Source organism: Protopterus annectens, chromosome 11.part0 (assembly GCF_019279795.1).
Source record: "Protopterus annectens isolate FY-2018-M chromosome 11.part0, PAN1.0, whole genome shotgun sequence".
Lineage (NCBI taxonomy): Eukaryota > Metazoa > Chordata > Ceratodontiformes > Protopteridae > Protopterus > Protopterus annectens.
The window spans coordinates 692243553-692262635 of NC_056745.1; positions in this window are offsets into that span (position 1 = coordinate 692243553).

Sequence of the window (19083 nt, forward strand, 5' to 3'; positions counted from 1 at the left end):
ACAGAGTTTACTTTTATAATTACAAACCTTATTTGAGCATTCATTGGCAAGCTATCCTTCTTCAAAAAATCACTTGCAGATCACTAAAGCTAATAACTCTGCTGGTGAAGCACTATTCTCTTGCACCATAGCCAAATTATGGAACTCACTCCCACCCACAATTACATCATGCACCCACTTCAAAACTTTACTAAAATCGCACCTAAAAACATGCTGGCTATGCCCTTGCAACTCCCACTGTAATATCATCCACCCCATCCAACCACTACCTTTCTTTCCACTCCACTAACTACCTTGATTATAGCAAGCTCAGATGCTCATAAGCCTAGTATTTATTATACAGCAGGAACTTCTCATTGTAACATTTGTTGATGTCTGTTATGTACTTCACAGATAAAGATTCTAGTTGTCTACTGATGTACTATGTTCTTCATCTGTAATATGTTGTAAGTAATTGCTATGTTAAATTGTTAATCGCTATGTAATTCAATGTAACTACTGTCTGTTTATTTTACTGTGGAGCTTTTCTCCCCGGGCCTCCACTGAAAATGGACCTACGTCCAGTCGGACACTCCCGGTCAACAAATTTAAATAAATAAAATAAATAAATAAATAAATAAATAAATAAATAAGTGGATTATTTGAGGTTTATTGTTGTACTCCTGTGAGTAGGTGTACAGCCTTTTGTAGCAGGGTACACTTTCTGTGCTGTCATTGCAGGGAGCCTTCTAGTCTGAACCTCATTCTCTGTGCATGCCTTGTCTCTGTTCCCAACTCCACCCCCCCACACACACACACGCACACATACTCTCTTTGTCTCCTGTATAACAGATTTTTATATTATATCCATCCCTTACTGTTTGTGTGGTAAGGAGTATTACACTTGTTACTGATATTTGTGTCGTACATCCTCTATTGGCAATTTCATGCATTTTGTTATCCATGTGACATGTTTTATGTGTTGGTGTGCTGGTTCATTGCTGTTTCCTTTGCATGTGTTGTGCAGGATTTGATATATAAACCAACAGTTTCATTGAAAACTGTGTCAGACATAAAATTATGATCAGCACAATTTTTTTGAAAACCATTCTTTTTGGGTCGGTATACTCCTCACAACAACCATGAGGATTTTTTCTACCTGCACCCAAACTTAATATAAATGACTCTAAGGCTGCGTCATTTCTAGGTAAAGTAGGCAATGATCACATTGACATCTTCTCTAAAAGTGGCCACATGATAGTATTTGAGAGCTTTTCCTTTCTACCTTTGGTATGTTTTGGCAAACATTCTTATGATCGCAACTGTTTTTGAACCTTGACCTTTCTTTTCTGAGTGCCTCCACACTCAGGTTGTTGTGTATCTGTTACACAATGGCTATTGTTTATGAAGCTGGATGCATGTTTGAAAATGGACAATGGTAATGAACATTCTCTTCAGGTTAACAATAAAAAAAATAGGTGCATAAAAAATAAAGAAAAAGATTCTTAAAATCTATATGACATTTCCCAAAGTTCACTGCAAATATCATAAGCACTTTTGGGAATTTTATATATATCAGAATGCTTACTTTCAGCTACATCATAGTCACTTCTCTTTGTCTCAGTCTATTCAGCTTAAAATTTCCCTCAACAGCTAATTATATTTAAAAACATGTTTGCACAGGCCATTTTTTAAAAGGTCCCTCATAGCTGTGCACTAAACTGACAGCATATCTGGAATTTGCCAGGCTTCCAACCCTTTATTTTATCCACCTCTTCTGATATGATACACAGTTATTGTACTTTGTTGACATCAGTTACCGTTTTTTTGGAAGGTGTTAAATGAAAATATTAAATTTTGTAGATATGCGCATGCTTTTGTCTGTGCATTATAATGAGCAATAACCTGAGTTGTTTGGTTTAAGCACATTGCATCAGTACTTTATATCTCAGATTCTGTTGTACAACAGCCTCTTTACTTATATTTAACTTGCATTTTAAATAATATATTAAATGTGTTTAGGCAAGGTTTAGAATGTCTCTAAAGCATGTTGTGATAACCAAAGTCTGAAGTGTTTCTTTCATATGATCATAGGAGATTACTAGGCTATTGAACCAGAGATCAATTTAATCCTAGCCATTTCAACCCAATGTAATACCATAGAGGTACTAGTCAATACCAAAGATTTCATATCGTGATGACTGCTCATGTCCAGGAGGGTTGTGGGCACTATCCCTGCTAAGAATTTATGGTGCCCCATTCACACATCCAGGTTTCTCTTGAACAGTGTCATAGGGGTGTTGTGTTTCACATGAATTGGTACCCTGTTCCAAAGACAATCTGTCCCTCCAGCATGTCCTATTTAAATTGCAGGCCATATTGAAGCCCCTGGAATGGGTAGCCCTAGACCCATTTGATTTATGGTATCCAGTAAGTTCATTAGGCATAAGTCTCCCCTAAAAAAGCTATATGATACGGAGTATAGTGACATGGATTTTAGTCGATTCATGTAAGGCACATGCTGGAGGGCCTTGATTTTCTTTGTTAGAACCCTCTGAGTTCTCTCTAGTTGCTGCAGATGCTTAGTATGGTACATACCGAATGGGGCTTTATACTCAATTATGGGCTGGTTAAGTGCCAAGTATAGGGGGTTATAACTCCTTTTATAACTTCTTTTGCTCTTGAGGTGATGCCTTTACTAATCAAGTAAGCTATGTGGAAAGCTTTCCTTACAATGTATGACACCTGGTGGTTGAAGTTAAGGTTGTGGTCAACCTGTGATTCCAGGTCCCTTACCACTTCATGGGGTACTTAGGGTATTGTTACTGATTTGATAATGTGAAGGGACATTGTCTGTGCTGAAGGGAATGATGATGCATTTCTTTGCATTCAGTTTGAAACCGTGACTAATACACCAGTCATTTGTCTGTGTGAGACCATCTTGGAGTATACTAACATAATTTGGGGATTCAATGATTGCACCTAGTTTGCAGTTGTTGCAAACTTGGTCAGCCACAACCCTTTAGTTTTGACCTGAACTTCTGAGAAGCATATACCAAACAGTAAGGGGCCCAGCACTGACCCCTGTGAGACCCCACTGGTAGCAGGTCTGCTGGTTGATGTGGAGTCACCCACTTTGATCGTGTGTGTCTGGTTTGTGAGCTAATTGGCAACCCAGCTTACAATGAAGGGTTTTACATTCAGTTTGGTAAGCTTATCAGCAATGCCTGAATGTGGGATTGTGTTGAAAGCCTTTGCCAAGTCGAGGTATGCTGTGTGCACAGATTTGCCCTCATCAATGGCCTTGATCACACTTTCAAAGAAATCCACCGGATTTAACATGCAGGATCTGCCCTTCATGAAGCCAAATTGGGTAGGATCCAGGGTTTGGATGTCACCTATGTCTTTATTTATTAGGTCTGTCCCTTTTTTAGTTTCTCCAAATCTTTTGGGTTTCTGATACCATGTCAGGAATGGACCCCATTCCTAAGTCAAAGTACAATTGAAGTTCATGAAATTAGTATTGTTTCAATCCTTGATTTTAGCTAACAGTGCTCTTCACAGCACCCACAATGTGCCCAGTAATGTCTCCTTCTGCAATTCATATGGGGTTACATGGATTGGTAACATATCTAAATACAATTGTAGATTTGTTTGTATAAGACCCATTGTTCCTACTACTATTGGAACTGTCTGGGTACCTTTCTTCCACATTGCTCTCATTTCTACCTGTAGATCCTGGTATTTTATGACTTTGTGTCTCTCTGTACGCAAGACACTGTAGTCACTGGGTGTGGTGATTTCAATGATCAATGCTACCTTTGTCTTCTTTTCTTGGGCCACTATATCCGGTTTTCTAGCATCTGTCTTTTGAACTGCTGGTAATGGGTGCTCCCATGTCATATAAACTTCATAATTTTCTATGATGCTTTGTGAATCATGTTTCCAGTGTTTTTCAGCCACTTCAATACCATAATGTTTGCACAATCCCCAGTGCAACAGTCTCACCACATTATTATGCCTTTCAGTATATAGTCCTCCTGCCATTAGTGTGTCGTAACTAGCAACTAGGTGTGCGACTGTTTCCAATTCGGTTTTACCAAATCTACAGTTGTCTGTTTCTGCCACATGTTCAATGGACTTTGTAAACCAGCATGTACATAGCCCACTGTCTTGGGCTGCCAATATTAACCTTTCATCTCTTGGTTTAAATTTGCCTCTCCTTAACCATTCCTGCATTCATTCCTGATCAACATGAGGTTCTTCCAGACGTTTTCTATACTTACAAATATATTTATACTTTTTCCACATGTCTTGCCTTCTTATCTGATCCTGCACCTTATATTTTTTCTTTTGTTTTTTGGCACATTCATTTGCTGCCTGATTTTTATCTACTTCTGGTTTGATTTCCATTCCTGCTTGATGTTGATATGCTTCTGCTAAATTAATCAGAGATGTCATCTTAGATTTATTCTCCTCATGTTTCAAAACTTTCACTATATTTGGATCTTGTGAGGTCAGTAGATATGGAGTCCCGTGATTGCAGATCTATAAATGTAATCAATTTCAAGGAGGCCCATCCCTCCTTTGGAATGGGGAATATTTAATCTTGGTATACACTGATTTTTATAAATCATTTGGTGGGCATGAAGCATCCTTCTTGTTTTAATATCTAATCTATCCAGCACTTTTTGGGACCACTCAATCACTCCAAAACTGTAAGTTAGGACAGGAAGAGCAAATTGGTTTATAGGTTGGATCTTCTTCCTAGATGTCAGTGCTATTCTCAGGATTAATTTAAGTCTTCTAAAGTATTCCTTACTGAGCTTTATTCGCATTTGTTCATGTTTTATTGCTGATCCTTCATCAGTTCCCAAGTATTTATACACTCCCTTTTGCTCAAGTTCTTTTATATCACACTCTTGTCCTAAACTGATGTTTTCCTGGTGCTGCAGTTTTTCTGCTTTAAAGGTTGCTTTTGCACATTTATCAAGACCAAATGACATTCTAATATCATCTGAAAAAGTTTTGACAACCTGCAACTGTGCTTTCAGTGCCTCATCTGATGAGCTATACAGTTTTAAATCATCAACAAAGAGAAGATGAGACGTCTTTAGACTTTGTTGTTTTCTAGGAGCCAAAGTGTAGCCATGGCCTAAGCTGTTAAGTAAACAGGTTAATGGCACGGCAGAATAGCAGCAGTGACAGACCCTGGAATCTCCCCCTTTGAATTTTTATCCCTGGGATAATAATCTGTCCTTTATCATGGCTTAATTGCAAAGTGGTCTGCCATTGTTTCATGATCACTGTAATGTAGTCAATCATTTTTAAGCACTTTTATCCATGAATGTAGGATACTATCAAATGCTTTTTTGTAGTCAGACCATGCCATATTTAGATTCTTTCCCTTTTTACAGTTCTCCATTATAACTTTATTTAACAACAGATGATCCTTTGTTCCATATGACTTTCTTTTATTGCCCTTTTGTTCTACTGCCATAATTGAGTTTTCTTCTAAATGACTATAAACTTAAACTCTGTTGGCGTCAATTCCTGTGTATAGTTTATACATCATCGGAAGGCAAGTTAACGGTCTATAATTTTTAGGGTTGCTTGCAGGTTCACTCTTAAGCAAGAGCATTGTTTTGCCTGTTGTTAACCAGGTTGGTGTCGGTTCGGGGTGTGCATATAAGTAGTTCTTACTCATGACTAAATCCTCATGCAAAGAAGTTAATACTTTTAACCAAAAGTTAGGTACTACATCCGGGCCTGGGCTTTTCCAGTTAGAGGCTTTTCTTAACTTTGTTTCAATCTCTCTGGCTGTTACTTCATCCCATTTCATATCATGTACCTATAAATGTCTTATTCTTTCATTTACTTCTTCTATCCATTTAGCATCTTTGTTATCTTCCACAAGATCTCCATATATACTTCTCCAAAATGTATCTACTTCCTCTTTTTTGGCAGTCTTTCAATTCCTTTTACCTTATTTCTCAATTCTCTATAAAACTTTTTTGTATCGAAAGCCTTTGCCAAGTCGAGGTATGCTGTCTGCAAAGATTTGCCCTCATCAATGGCCTTGGTTAGACTTTCAAAGAAATACACCAGATTTAATAGGCCGGATCTGCCCTTCATGAAACCAAATTGGGTAGGATCCAGGATTTGGAGGTCACCTATGTCTTTATTTATGAGGTCCATCATGATGCATTCCATGGCCTTACAGATGAGGCTGGTCAGGCTTATGGGTCTGTAATTCCCTGGGTCTGTTGCTAGGCCACCTTTGTGGAGGGGATTAACTGTAGCTGTTCTCCATTCTGCAGGAACAAAGCTATGGTTAGGCTATAATTTAAAAGGGTACTTAGTTGTGATGCTAGTTCATGATTTAGCCTGTTTACAAGACAGCCTGGGATGTCATCTGGTCCGATAGAAGCCATGTTCTTTGCCTTGGACAGAGCTTTAAGAACCTACTCTTCAGATATGTAAGGTGGGGGGAAGTTTGGTTGAGGGTTTGTTTTAAGTTTGGAGAGGATAAGGGAGTAAAATTTTCAGCAAAACTATACACTAGCAGGTTCACTCTCTCTTTGGGGTCAGTGTGTGTGATACCTTTGGCCACCAGTTCTGCTCAGGCTTGGGTCCTACCCTTTAGGTTACATACTTACTTAATTCTCCAGTGGTTAAGGTTTCTGGGCTACCCACTAAATAAAAGTACAGTTGTCATTCATAGTATTATAATTGGTCAGCAGTGGTGGAAATATCAGCATTTTCGTAGTTTTCAAATCATGAAAAATTCCTTTCTCTGACAGTTGCTTATTTACCTAGGCTATTGTTTTCTGATGTATATGGTTGTACTTCCTTTAGTCCAGTATTTAGCTGCTCTTTAACTTCTTCCTATTCACTTTTTTTTACAATACTAGTTATTGCTCTCTTACTGCATTCTTGATGTATTTTAGAATTTTCTGACTCCTGTTGTCCAACTTGCTTCTTCATCTGCTCTCCTCAATGAGTCTGAAACAGGTGGTATGAGCCCTACAAGTCTGCACGAAGACAATCAGTGCATGCAAGTCACCCAGAGGACTCCCATATGTCCCAAGCTGCTGATGACTGTTTGCAGCTTAGTCATAACAAACAGAAAAAATATTATTGCATAGTGTTTCTTTTGTTGCACATACCTGCCTGCAAACTACATTATTCACTGCAGATACAGGACAATATTTTATTCACTACCATAATATGGGTATGTTCATCCACAGTAATCTTTGCAGTGGTTATTTCTATAATTGTCTTTGTTCATATGCCTCACTCACTACTACCACTGGTCTGCTCCTGTCCTAGAGTGTGACTGCTGCTGCTGCACAAAGGTGCATTTCTAAGAACAGTTCATCTTTGCCACCAACTCCAACTTGTCTTCCTCCAAAAGTTAAGTTTCTTTATGTTTCCCACTTTACCTGCCCACTATTCAGTTTTAACCAATCAGCCCTTCTTCCCAACGTCTCTTTTTCTCCCTTATCAAGCTATGGAGTTTGCTACCCTGACCCTTTCTATTATCATTTGCTTGCTTCTTTTGGTGCCATTACTTCTTCTCATTGCCCTTTTTCTTTCCCTCTGTCCAAAACCTAGCACATCATTCCTACCTCTTTTTTTCTTCAAGGTCCCTGTGAATATGCATGTGGAAAACAGAGATTATGAATTCTAGCTCACAAACATCTGCCATCAGTATTTGAATATGTAATGCAACCTGTAGGATGAGTCTGATTCTGCCCCTCCCCACTGGTACCCTTTTAAGTGCTCTCCCCTCCTTAATTCTTAAATTAACCTACCCCTCCTCTCCTCTTGTTCATGTTGCATATTTGCATTAAAACCATTAATAATTCCAAACCATGTTACTTTAGATATTTTACTATATATGTTGTGTTGAGCTATGATGTGATCAACAATATTTTTGATATTTGATTTCTTTTACTCTCGAGAGAGAGTTTTCTAGGGTGATAACTTAGTTTTTAAAGGCTGGGGTCAGCCCAGCAACTCAAAAGGGCAGCACACTGGAAGCAAAGAGTAAAGTTGCCCTACTGGCATACAGGTTATTCAAGTTAGATTAGCAGCTTGGGTAACTGATGGAGCAACAGAGAGGATAGATGTGCCTATCCTGGGAGGGTCTATAGTATAAAAACCCAAAATGTCGAACACACGGGTCAGCAATTTTTTTCCCAGGGAAAAAAAATCACAGATCCATTAAAAAAAAAAAAATCAAAACACAAAATAAAGTGGGGGCTTGTGCCCCCCACACCCCCCTACTTAAATATACCATCTCCGAGATCGCACCACAGTGGAGGAAATGGCAAAGTCCTGAAAACGGCCCAGTGATTTTTTTCCCTAGGAAAAAAAAATCGCTGTTCCGTGTGTTCAGTATTTTGACATTCCGTGTAATGACGTTCGACTAAACAGCATTCGCAATTCATTGCATTCGCTAAAATAGTAGGGACCCTCCTGGGAGAGGATGGACTGTGTTAGTCCTTGTCCAATGTGCCCTGCTGGAAGCTGAAACTCAGAAGACTTTGAAGCCAGAGGGAACTGAGTAGGTGTTACTGCTCTAAGGCCAGGGGCAGACACACTCACACTGTAGCCTTCTCACTGCCAGTCAGTCCTCATAGGTTTGTGTGTGTGTGTGTCAGCCAGTACAAGGAGTGGGTAGTTAGTGGGTAGTGAGTAGTTAGGTCACCATCTGTAGTGCATGGTCTTGCATGGGCTGTTCTACTCCATATTGTGCCAGTAGGTGTAACCATGTCTGATATAGAGTAGTCACAGACTCCATTTTCAGGGTGCTTTCCCAAAATGGAGACCCTTTTGGTACTGGGCAGAGCAAGGAGCCTGATGGATATGTATAGTACGGTGGTGATGGGACATTGGGTGCAAGCATAGGGACCTGAAGTCAGCAGTTGTAGGAGGAAAAAATATTTTAAAAAATGTAATTCGGGTTTGAGAGTGTACAGTAAATGTATATTGCTGCTCTGGATAACAGCAAATACATACAAAACCCACATATCTACCATACTGCCCTGTTACAGATCATAGTTATAACCACTAAGTCTCCAGGATTTCACCCATATCAGATGAACCCCAGTGCAATTTTACCAACAGTATTTGAAGGTTGACCAGAATTATTTTACACACACACACACACACACACACACACACACACACACACACACACACATACACACACACACACACACACACACACACACACACACACACACACACACACACATACACACTTATCCAGTATTTGAGAATGTGGAATAAATAAATGGCCCTAACTCTCTTCTTCCCAAGATTTTAGGTACACAGCCACCTGTTAGTCAAAACTAACAAAACAAAAACACACCTTACTGTTTGCCCTCAAATAAGCCAGTCTTTGAATGCTTAAATGGGAATAATTATCTCAAAGCAGTCACCATTTCAAGGGTTGATACCAAACAGTTTGGTAGACAGTTAAAAGCATGATCCCAGGGGCAGGCTCAAATCACTATCACTCTACTCGGTATTGTACAGGTTGCTCAAAGGTGATCTGTATCTTGCCTACAAGACAATCTCGCACACTGCCCTACTAGAGATGCTCCATATCCATAAGTCTAACTCCTCGTGCATTACCTGCTCAAAAGGCCTAAATCTAATATGTGACATTAACAAAACCTGCTGGAGAGACAGGTGTGTTTCCCAGATGCTGCCCTGTCTCTGGAATAGACTTCCCATACACATCAAACAGAGTACCTCACTGACCCTCTTCAAGCACAACCTTGATGAGTGGATTGAAACCACAAATTTGTCTCAGGGGTTCCACCTGTGTCCCTCATTGACAGGGGTGACAAGGGCAACAGGTGCTAACTGTGGTTTCTTTTTTGGGGATAAACTCTTGGATAGGCTTGTAAGGGCCCCAGGACCATTAGCCTAGTAACCTCCTATGATCCTATGATCCCTTACCAATAAATAAGCCACAAGTTTAAACTCAATAAGTTAAAACATTTTTCAAGCAAATATGTAAACAGAAAAAACCTTGCCCCAGAAAGTAAAAATAAAACATTCAGAAGAGTAACTAATAATCAGAAAAGTCTATCAGTTCAACAAAAATCTGACCACTTTTAGTTAAGGATGGATGGTGCCCTCTCTGACTCTAGCTACTGTGTCTGATATTTATCACATTTGTTGTTTCTGTTCATCCAGGCTAACTTAAACCTGTTCCAAGAAATTTAGGGATCTTGTTTCAGTATGTAGACTGTTCTATTATGTCAAGGTTCATTGTATGAACCATTTAATAAGTCATGTACCAATGTGCATGACTTAACCAGGTTTCACAAAAGCCATGAAGGTCTCTGTAAACACCTCCCATAACAAGAGCAAGTGCACTGAAAAAATATTCATGGTCTTGTGCCTTGTATACCATGATTAGGACTTCTGCAATCTGTTTGGGGAAAAGCAAGACAGGTCTAGTTTCTTCAACATGTTATTATATCCAAATCCTCAAAAAACAGTAATTCTCTTTGTCCATCTCCACTGAATTCATTCTATTTGGTTGAAGAAATGTAATTAATATAAGGATTAAAGAGAGGCAGAATATTCCCATCAAAGTCTAAATTATAAACTGCCAAAATAATAATTACAGATGTAGAGAGAGTGTGACACTTGACACAGAGGTCATGTATGTTATTAATAAAGCTTAATTGTTGGTCTATTGTGATACCCACGTCTGTGCAAAAGGCAACCTTTTAATGATCAAATTGCTTAGCACATTGTTCATGCCAAATTCTGCAGGTCTAAATACCATATGTGCTGCTTTGTTCACATATGTGGTTAAATAAAAGTGTTTCAATCAGTTTTATGGCTGTATTTTATTTATTTATTTAATTTGTTACATTGCTCAACTAGAAATGTCCGTCTAAAAATAACCCATTTTCAGTGGTGCACTGGGGAGAAAATCTTCAATTTCATAAGGCGCAGTAGCCATACAAAATACAAATTACAGATTAATGAAGATAAATACAATTTGGAAAATAAATGTTTATGGAAATTAACATGTGGTAACTTAACAAGCACAGCTAAATGAGAAGCAGAAAAAACAAGTAAACTGATTAAATGCATGAGATTGTATAATTAAACAGCATTCAGTATTTACATGTACATAAATGTAGTAACATCTATCTTAGCATATATGAAGATGGAAATCGATTGATTAGTTTATGAGTAAAGAAGAAGTAAGAAGCAGAACACAGAGATGCAACAAAAAATTTCAAAATTCCTAGATTGAAGCTTATAAAGGTAGAATGCTTCCATACTAAAATGATAGATTAGATAGACATACAGATAGATAGATAGATAGATGGGCAGATAAACGGATAGTGTTTTCTATGTTAACTCGTTTTTAGCTCCCCTTCATCTGAATAAGCTTTAAGGCAATTCACAATTTCTTTACCCATATTGTTCAAGTAAAATAAAAAAAAATGACACTTCAAGAAGTTTACATTTAAATAAAACTGCAAAAAAGGAAGTACAGAGCTGACAAAACGTCTCCAGAAGGCTAGTCTTAATGGCTCATTTGGGAAGTCATTTTGTTGTCACTTTCTGTGAGGGATTCAGACTGAGGCAAACTAAATGCCGTGGTGAAGTTTCAGTTCACCCCATATCACTCTGACAGAATTGTCTAGCTACTTGAAAAGCTTGTTTTCATAACTGCTTGCACTTCATGTGTTTTGGTTCCCAGTTCGTGATGACCTGACACATGGGAAAGTGCCTTCATCTGCTCTAGGTGCCAGCAGATCTCTCACGGAGCGAAACTGCGAGCTGCTGGTCATGCTTCAGTAAGTGCAAGTGAGTGTATTGTGTCAGGCTTGCATACATTTTCTGAAGCCTCTGCAGGATTTTAAGCATGCTTCATTGGACACAGGAGAGCATTGGGGAGGGAGGAGGCTAAAAGGCCTTGCTGTTTCACAGTTTCTCTGTGGTCACTGCTTCTGCATGTATAATTTAGCTGAGATATTAGGCAAGTATCTTTGTACTCAGTGATGTATAGTTGGGCATCAGTGAACTTTGCTTGGAATGCGTGTATGCTGTTAATTTTAATTCTTTAATTGTCACCTGGTGTAGAATGCCAGATTAACAGCAATAGGCCAATACCTCCTGCTTGGATATTTATGGCTTATAAAGTAACTCTGAGAGACAGCAATTACTCTTGCAGGCAGGTCAACAGAATGACACAGCAAACTGTAGTGAAAACCAAGCAAAATGCATGACTGAAATAAATTCATCTGGAACAGCATTACTGCTCCTGCTGATATAAAAAGCAAAATGGTTGTACTTACTCTTTTGTCACCCAGAAGCTGGTTTGATCCAAGTGAACTTTTTGCTGTCAGAAACCCAGGAAAATTACAAAGTATGTAAATAATGTCTTACAAGGTGTCTATTTCAAGTGTAATCATACACACATAATGGATTTTGAACAAAAAGTAGATATAATGGGCCTTTGCTCAAAAAGACTGAAGAATAAAGGTTTGACTATATAGTGAAATATTTAGGTTACAAGGTAATGTTGTATAGAACAGACAGTTGTATTTTAAGAGTGTAATATAGGTTTACTGTGAAGCTAAAACATTTAGTGGTGCAGAAATATAATAATGGTAACGAGCTGTCATTTCTCCAGGATGTGTCAATTTAGTCGGGAAGCTTTGTGTTTCCCTTCATGTAAGCCACTGTGAATCTTAAAATATAAGTGCAGCTCAGTGATGACAGAATAATGATTCAGGCATGGGCATAGAGGCAGATGGAGAAGTGGGACAATTAGCTCAATTTATTTCAAGGGAGCATATGGGTTCAAAACCAGCAATATCACAATGATTACTTAAAAGCTTCATTCACTTCTCTGTCTTACCTATTCACTATCTATGCTTTATAGTACATGTAGCATACAATTTCAATTCTGAGACTAAAACAAGTAAATTCAGTACATTTAGTACTGCAAATCTTGGCTCACAGGTGCATTGACCAGGCCGCCAGTGCCCCCATTCCTACCCAAAGTATTAGTAACACTATACAGTTGATGCAGCAGAATGGGAATGGAGCAGTGGGCAATCTTTGGATCTGAAATGCAGGTTCCTCATGAATATTTTTAGTGATGCCAGTTCTAAAAACCCTCTCAAGTCTGTAAACACATTCTTCTTGATCCTTGCATAGAACACTGAGAAATTGGGCTTTTCTGAATCTTAGCATGAAAGTTGGAAACATAGCTGAATACCAGAGTAAAGAAGAGCATTTTGGTTACATTGCATTTGTGTAGTAACGTAAGAAAGCCTATCTATTCTGCACTTTTTAGTGCCTTAATCTGCTTCCCATCCATCCCTACTATCTTTATTTCCCTTTTGTCCAGCTGCCCCCACCTTCTTGAAAGCATCTGAGCATTTGTTTTGTAGATCCTTTACAGCACTTTGGAGTGAACTATCAGATGCAAAGGATAACATTAAGCTGGGACAGTTACTTACCACGACTACAAGGGGGGGTGGGGGTGGGGGGACACATGCTGAAAAGAAACTAATCAGTCACCTTCAACAATGTTCTGTCCCTGACTCCAGTGGTGACTAGTTGCCTAAAGCAGGGGTCTCATTTCTTGTGGCAATACAATACAAAAGCAGTGTAACTACCTACCATGGAAGCTTATGAACAAAGCTACCTGAAATTGAGATCTCCAGAAATGGCACTTGATACTAAGTTTACAAAATAGCTTTAAGTTCTGAGTCAACTGAAATGTTGCTTTCCCATGCATCAGTATTCCAGGCTGCACATTTCCCAGGATGTAAGAACTCAAGATTCAATTGGGCCACCTGCCTATTAATTAAATCACTACTGAGTATGCATTTGTTGTCTGTGAATCACCTGGTACATATACTAAAATAGTGGTTGAAGCAGTGGTAAACAAAAAGCCACAGATGAATATACAAAATGAATCCAACTCCAAAGAACATCAAAACTTTTATTGTAACAAACTTTTTGGATAAAATCCTTCATCAGTGTTAATACATTTCAAAAACAGTTGTACCAAATTTATATTCAGTTTAAAAGAACATGTGAACACAGCCAGCCAAATAAAACCATAAAATCAATTAACTCAATATAAAAACATTTTCCACTTGAATCCTTTCCTTTGCAATTATAAAATCTAATGAAGCTTACTTTGTTTCTTAACTAAAATTGGTTTTATACTAACCATATTGTTGAGCCCTGATTGTGAGTCTGCTCTTAAAATAACCATCCAAGCATACTCTATTTTCCAGCACATTATTCAAATCACCACCCCTTATCAGTTTTTGTACTGTTTCCATCACTCTGGTTTTAAGTTTATGTTTTTATATTGAGTTAATTGATTTTATGGTTTTATTGGCTGGCTGTGTTCACATGCTCTTTTAAACTGAATATAAATTTGGTACAACTGATTTTGAAATGTACTAACACTGATGAAGGATTTTATCCGAAAGCTTTGTTACAATAAAAGTTTTGATATTCTTTGGAGTTGGATTTGTTTTGTATAAATCACCTGGTACAGGCAGTAGCTACCACTGGTACTAATAAAGGCTTATGCTATACTTATGGAAAATATTTATTAACACATCATTTGTTGAATGGCTTATCAAACAGATCAGAATCCATATTTAGTTGCATCTTGGAGAACAATGCCCCAGAGATGAGTGCATGTAATAATAATGTAGCATAGGAGTTAAAAGACAATATAATATCAAGGCTTATTCTGAGACACGCACAACAAACATATTTTTGCAGGTATTTACAAAGCACATTGGTAAAGTATATACAGATCATGATATCAGTATTATGAAGATTATCTTAACAATATTGGCTATTCTGTAAATGTGTATATCATGTAAATTGCAATATCAAACTAATGAGATGTGGTCTATGAGTTGCATGGTACACTACAAGCCACCCCTTACTGTGAGGCTGTGCCTATGTGGAAGGGTCGAGTTGACATTCAAGGTTCAATATAGCTATGTTTATGGGGTCTATAGTCCCATTGGCAGACCTGCTAGCCACCAATAACACTGAAAGAGCAATGTGAAATTACTTGGATCGAAAAACGTAGCTTTAGAGGGGGTGAATACCATTACTTTGGTTTTGGAGGCTTTGAGTACGAGGTGATTTATTTTCATCCATTGTTCGGTGGTTGAGAATGCATCTTGAGTAAACTTTAGCAGTGTGGGGATGGAGGTAGCAGAACAGATAATAGTTGAATCATCTGCGTATTGGATAATTTTAGTTGAAGGGATAGAGTTGTGGAAATCGTTTATAAATATATTGAAAAGCAGGGGACCCAGTATAGATCCTTGGGGAACACCGGTTGGGGTGTTGATGAAAGGGGAGGTGGCTTTAGGCAGAGCTCCTTGCTAACAGTCTTCAAGAGAAACCTTAAAAAGTGGATGGGAAACAGAAAATTTATGCCGGGGATCACTTCCATGGTTCTGCTGGACAGAGGCACAGAGAACTAATCTAAGGGGGCAGTGAAAGCCAACACATTCTGACTAGGCTTATAAATGCCTTCAGGCAGATAGCCCAGTACCTACCTATGAACCTATGAACCTATGTCAGAATGTTAGCTGGCTATCAATATTCTACCTGATTATCCCTCTGTGCATCAGTGTTGTTTTGTCTATGCTTACGGATCTGTGAGCCACTTATTCACTACTTATTCAATCACAGAAATTGTAAAGGCACTGTACATCATACATTCTTCTACCTGCTATACTCATTTACTGCACTGATGCTACCCTATGATTAAATGTTATGCAGCCTCTCGCATACACACACACACACACACACACACACACACACACACACCCCTAACATTACTTTGCTACTAACCTCCCCAGTACTTATCTCTACCATGATGTATGAATACCGCCAACAACTGAGAAGGACCAGGAATGGCCCTGCTAATCTATGCAGCCAATTGATTCTGCAAATTATTCAGATGCATAAATGGCTTGCCATAGGCAGTCCTGGGGGGAGAACAAATGAATAATTAGCATATGTCTGTCCCCAGACTGCCTCATTAGCTTATTGTATGGCTAAAGAGACAGCCCACCATGGTGCTGCACATCTTCATGCAAAAGTAGCAGGGCTATTTTTGAATATAAAAGTTTACCTCAAGATGTACACATCACACTCACCTTGCGGTAAACTTTATGAATTCAGCCGTTTATGCATCTAGGTGTGCGTGGCAAATAAGAAAGAAAAATACACAAATTATATATATATATATATATATATATATATATATATATATATATATATAAATGGGTCTACTTCTGTTTGTCAAAAACACACTTTTTTGACAAACAGAAAATCGAACCCACTTAAGCAAAATTGCACTACATCAACAGTGCACTTTCACAAAAGCCGATTTACCTAAGCACTTTACAGTAGGGATAAGGAAATATATCATTTTCCTCACTGCAGTGTGATCTCAGAATTAGTATATTTAAGCAGGGGGTGTTGGGGGGCATAGCCCCCCCATGTGGGGGGTGCAGGGTGGCTTGCCCCCAGCAAAATAGCGTTTAAAGTAGTTTGTTTTGAATCGGCTTTTGCGAAAGTGCACTTTCGATGTAATGCACTTTCGCTTAAGTGGGTATCTACGCTTCTTGTTCGAGATTATGAAATTTCAATCAAGCAATGTAGACCCATAGATATATATATATAAATATAGAGGACTGACTCTACAAGTGGATGAGGAGGTGTATATATATATATATATATATATATATATATAAATATAGAGGACTGACTCTAAAAGTGGATGAGGAGGGATTGCATTGTTAATCTGCAAGCTCAAAGTTACTGAAAAGTACAGGTCAAGGGTTCATATCAACAGTTGTGAAAATATCAAAATTCTAGAGTTAATTATGAGAGAACAAACTCAGCAGTTTGAGAGAAAGAAATAGTTGTGTGGTGCTGGGTGAGCTGATTAATCAGGAGAGGAAGAACGGAGCAGGCTTTAGAGTTAAGAAGATGAGTGTGGAGATTTTTCTTGAAACTGTTTTGAGTTTGAGGTTGTCAGGGGTAGATGGTGTCTGGCTCCAGTCTCTTATTTCTCTTTATTCCACAGTTATGACCAGTAAGCCTTTGTCCATTTAATTCTATATCTGGCATTATGACCCATTATCCCTTTACACACGTTGGCCATACTTATTCATGGCTTGATGCCCTCTTGCTCTATTTTCCTTTATCTGGTAACCAATATACTTTGTAAATGTTCAGTGGCATGCAGTCAGCCCTTACCTTTCATCATGAATCACCACAAGAAATTAATATATTTTTGTTTTAGTTTTCTTTTGTAATAATCATCCCGACCTTTATATTTGCTAGCCACCACTCATCACAATTTGTCCAGTAGACCAAAAGTAAGAAAAAGGTAGAGTACCAGCAGGCAGATGGCAGACCAGTTAAGGGCACCATGCAAGGGGTATAAAATGTGATAGTTCTTACATGTCCAGCTTGGCGTTGGGCTAAGGTTCTTCTAAAATAAACCATCGAACAGAAACCTTACCAATGGTGTCAGCTAAAGGAGAAACTAAGAACATAAAGGGAGTCAGATTGGACGACACTTTACAGACACAATGAGAAGATGCAGTCACTATTGTCCTTTTATCTTTTATTTTATTGTATTCCTTTTCTCTGCATTTGTGCATATTTGTCCCTTTATCTTTTATTTTATTTTATTCCTTTTTCTGTATTCATGCATATTTTAACTTGCATGCTTAGATAATGTATACAAATGAAAGTAGAAAAGTAGCCTGATCTGTCCAAGATGGGAAACACAAACAGAGGCTTAAAATGATATTGTTTCATTGGCCAAAAGGACCTTAGCTTGCCTAGTCACTTTTCCTTGAATCGATACACCGGGCACATTTGCTTGACTCTTGACTCAGTTCCATAAAGCTCACAAATGCTTGGCATCCTTGGCTAGTGCCATCCAAGCTAAGTACTTTAAAATCAAATATTGCACTTTTCTAAGTTATTTTGGAAACTGCTGCTGACATTTCAAATTATTTATTGTATTTTTTCCATTTCATCACTGTAAAGTGTGTTTATTTTTTCTTGGTCTACATGCTGCTAGTGTGCTTTGAAATCACCTTATACTACATGTTCCTCATTGCTGGTTTGTCTGTCATAGAATTGACTAATACTTGTTATAGCTAGTTGTTTGATTTTTTTCTGATACCTTTTCTCTTCTGGCTGACTAAAGTATGTTTTTACATTAAGAAGACCGGGACTCCAATTCTAGTGGCAGTAGAAAGGAAATCTGGTCTATATGAGTTAGGAAACACACTGGGAGGCTTTAAAGGAAGTAGTTTCATTGACCAGTTTTCTAGTTGGTTTATAGTAACTTTTTTAAGTCTATAAATTCCACTGCTCAACACGCAGTGACTTTTAGCAGTGGCTTGTATAGATGCAGGCACTTAGAAACTACATTTTTCATACAAAACTTTCTCTGTAACTTTACACAGTGCCCAGTTGCACAAAGAGCAATTTGTTTGCACTCTGAGGAGCACTGTCATACAAATTCAGTCATACATAGCTTAGGTGTAGTTTCTACCCTCACAGCACCTAAGTTAGCCTACTGTAAACCAGTGCTGTACTGTAGTTTACCTAAAAAATAACTGACATCATGGATGGGCACCTTCCTATTTTCTCCACCACCAGCTTAGTAGATATTGCCATCCTGAGACAATGTAGGAATTATCTAATTTTCACTGACAACCAGTCCTTAGAGAAACAGATACAGTATGTGAGAGATGTAATTACACAGTGTCACTGGAGGCAAGATTTTCACACAAAACCACTTAAGATAGCAATCAGATTTTCAATAACGCATGCATCATACTTGCCTCACATAGAACTGACACATTACAGAACAGCATATGCTGAGGCACTTAAAAACAACCTTCCTAAACCCCAAAGACCTCCTAGACATTATAAAATCAACTTTGCTAAACCCCAAAGCTCTCCTAAATATTAATCCTACAAAAAGAATCCTCAGTAACCCCCAAAACACTC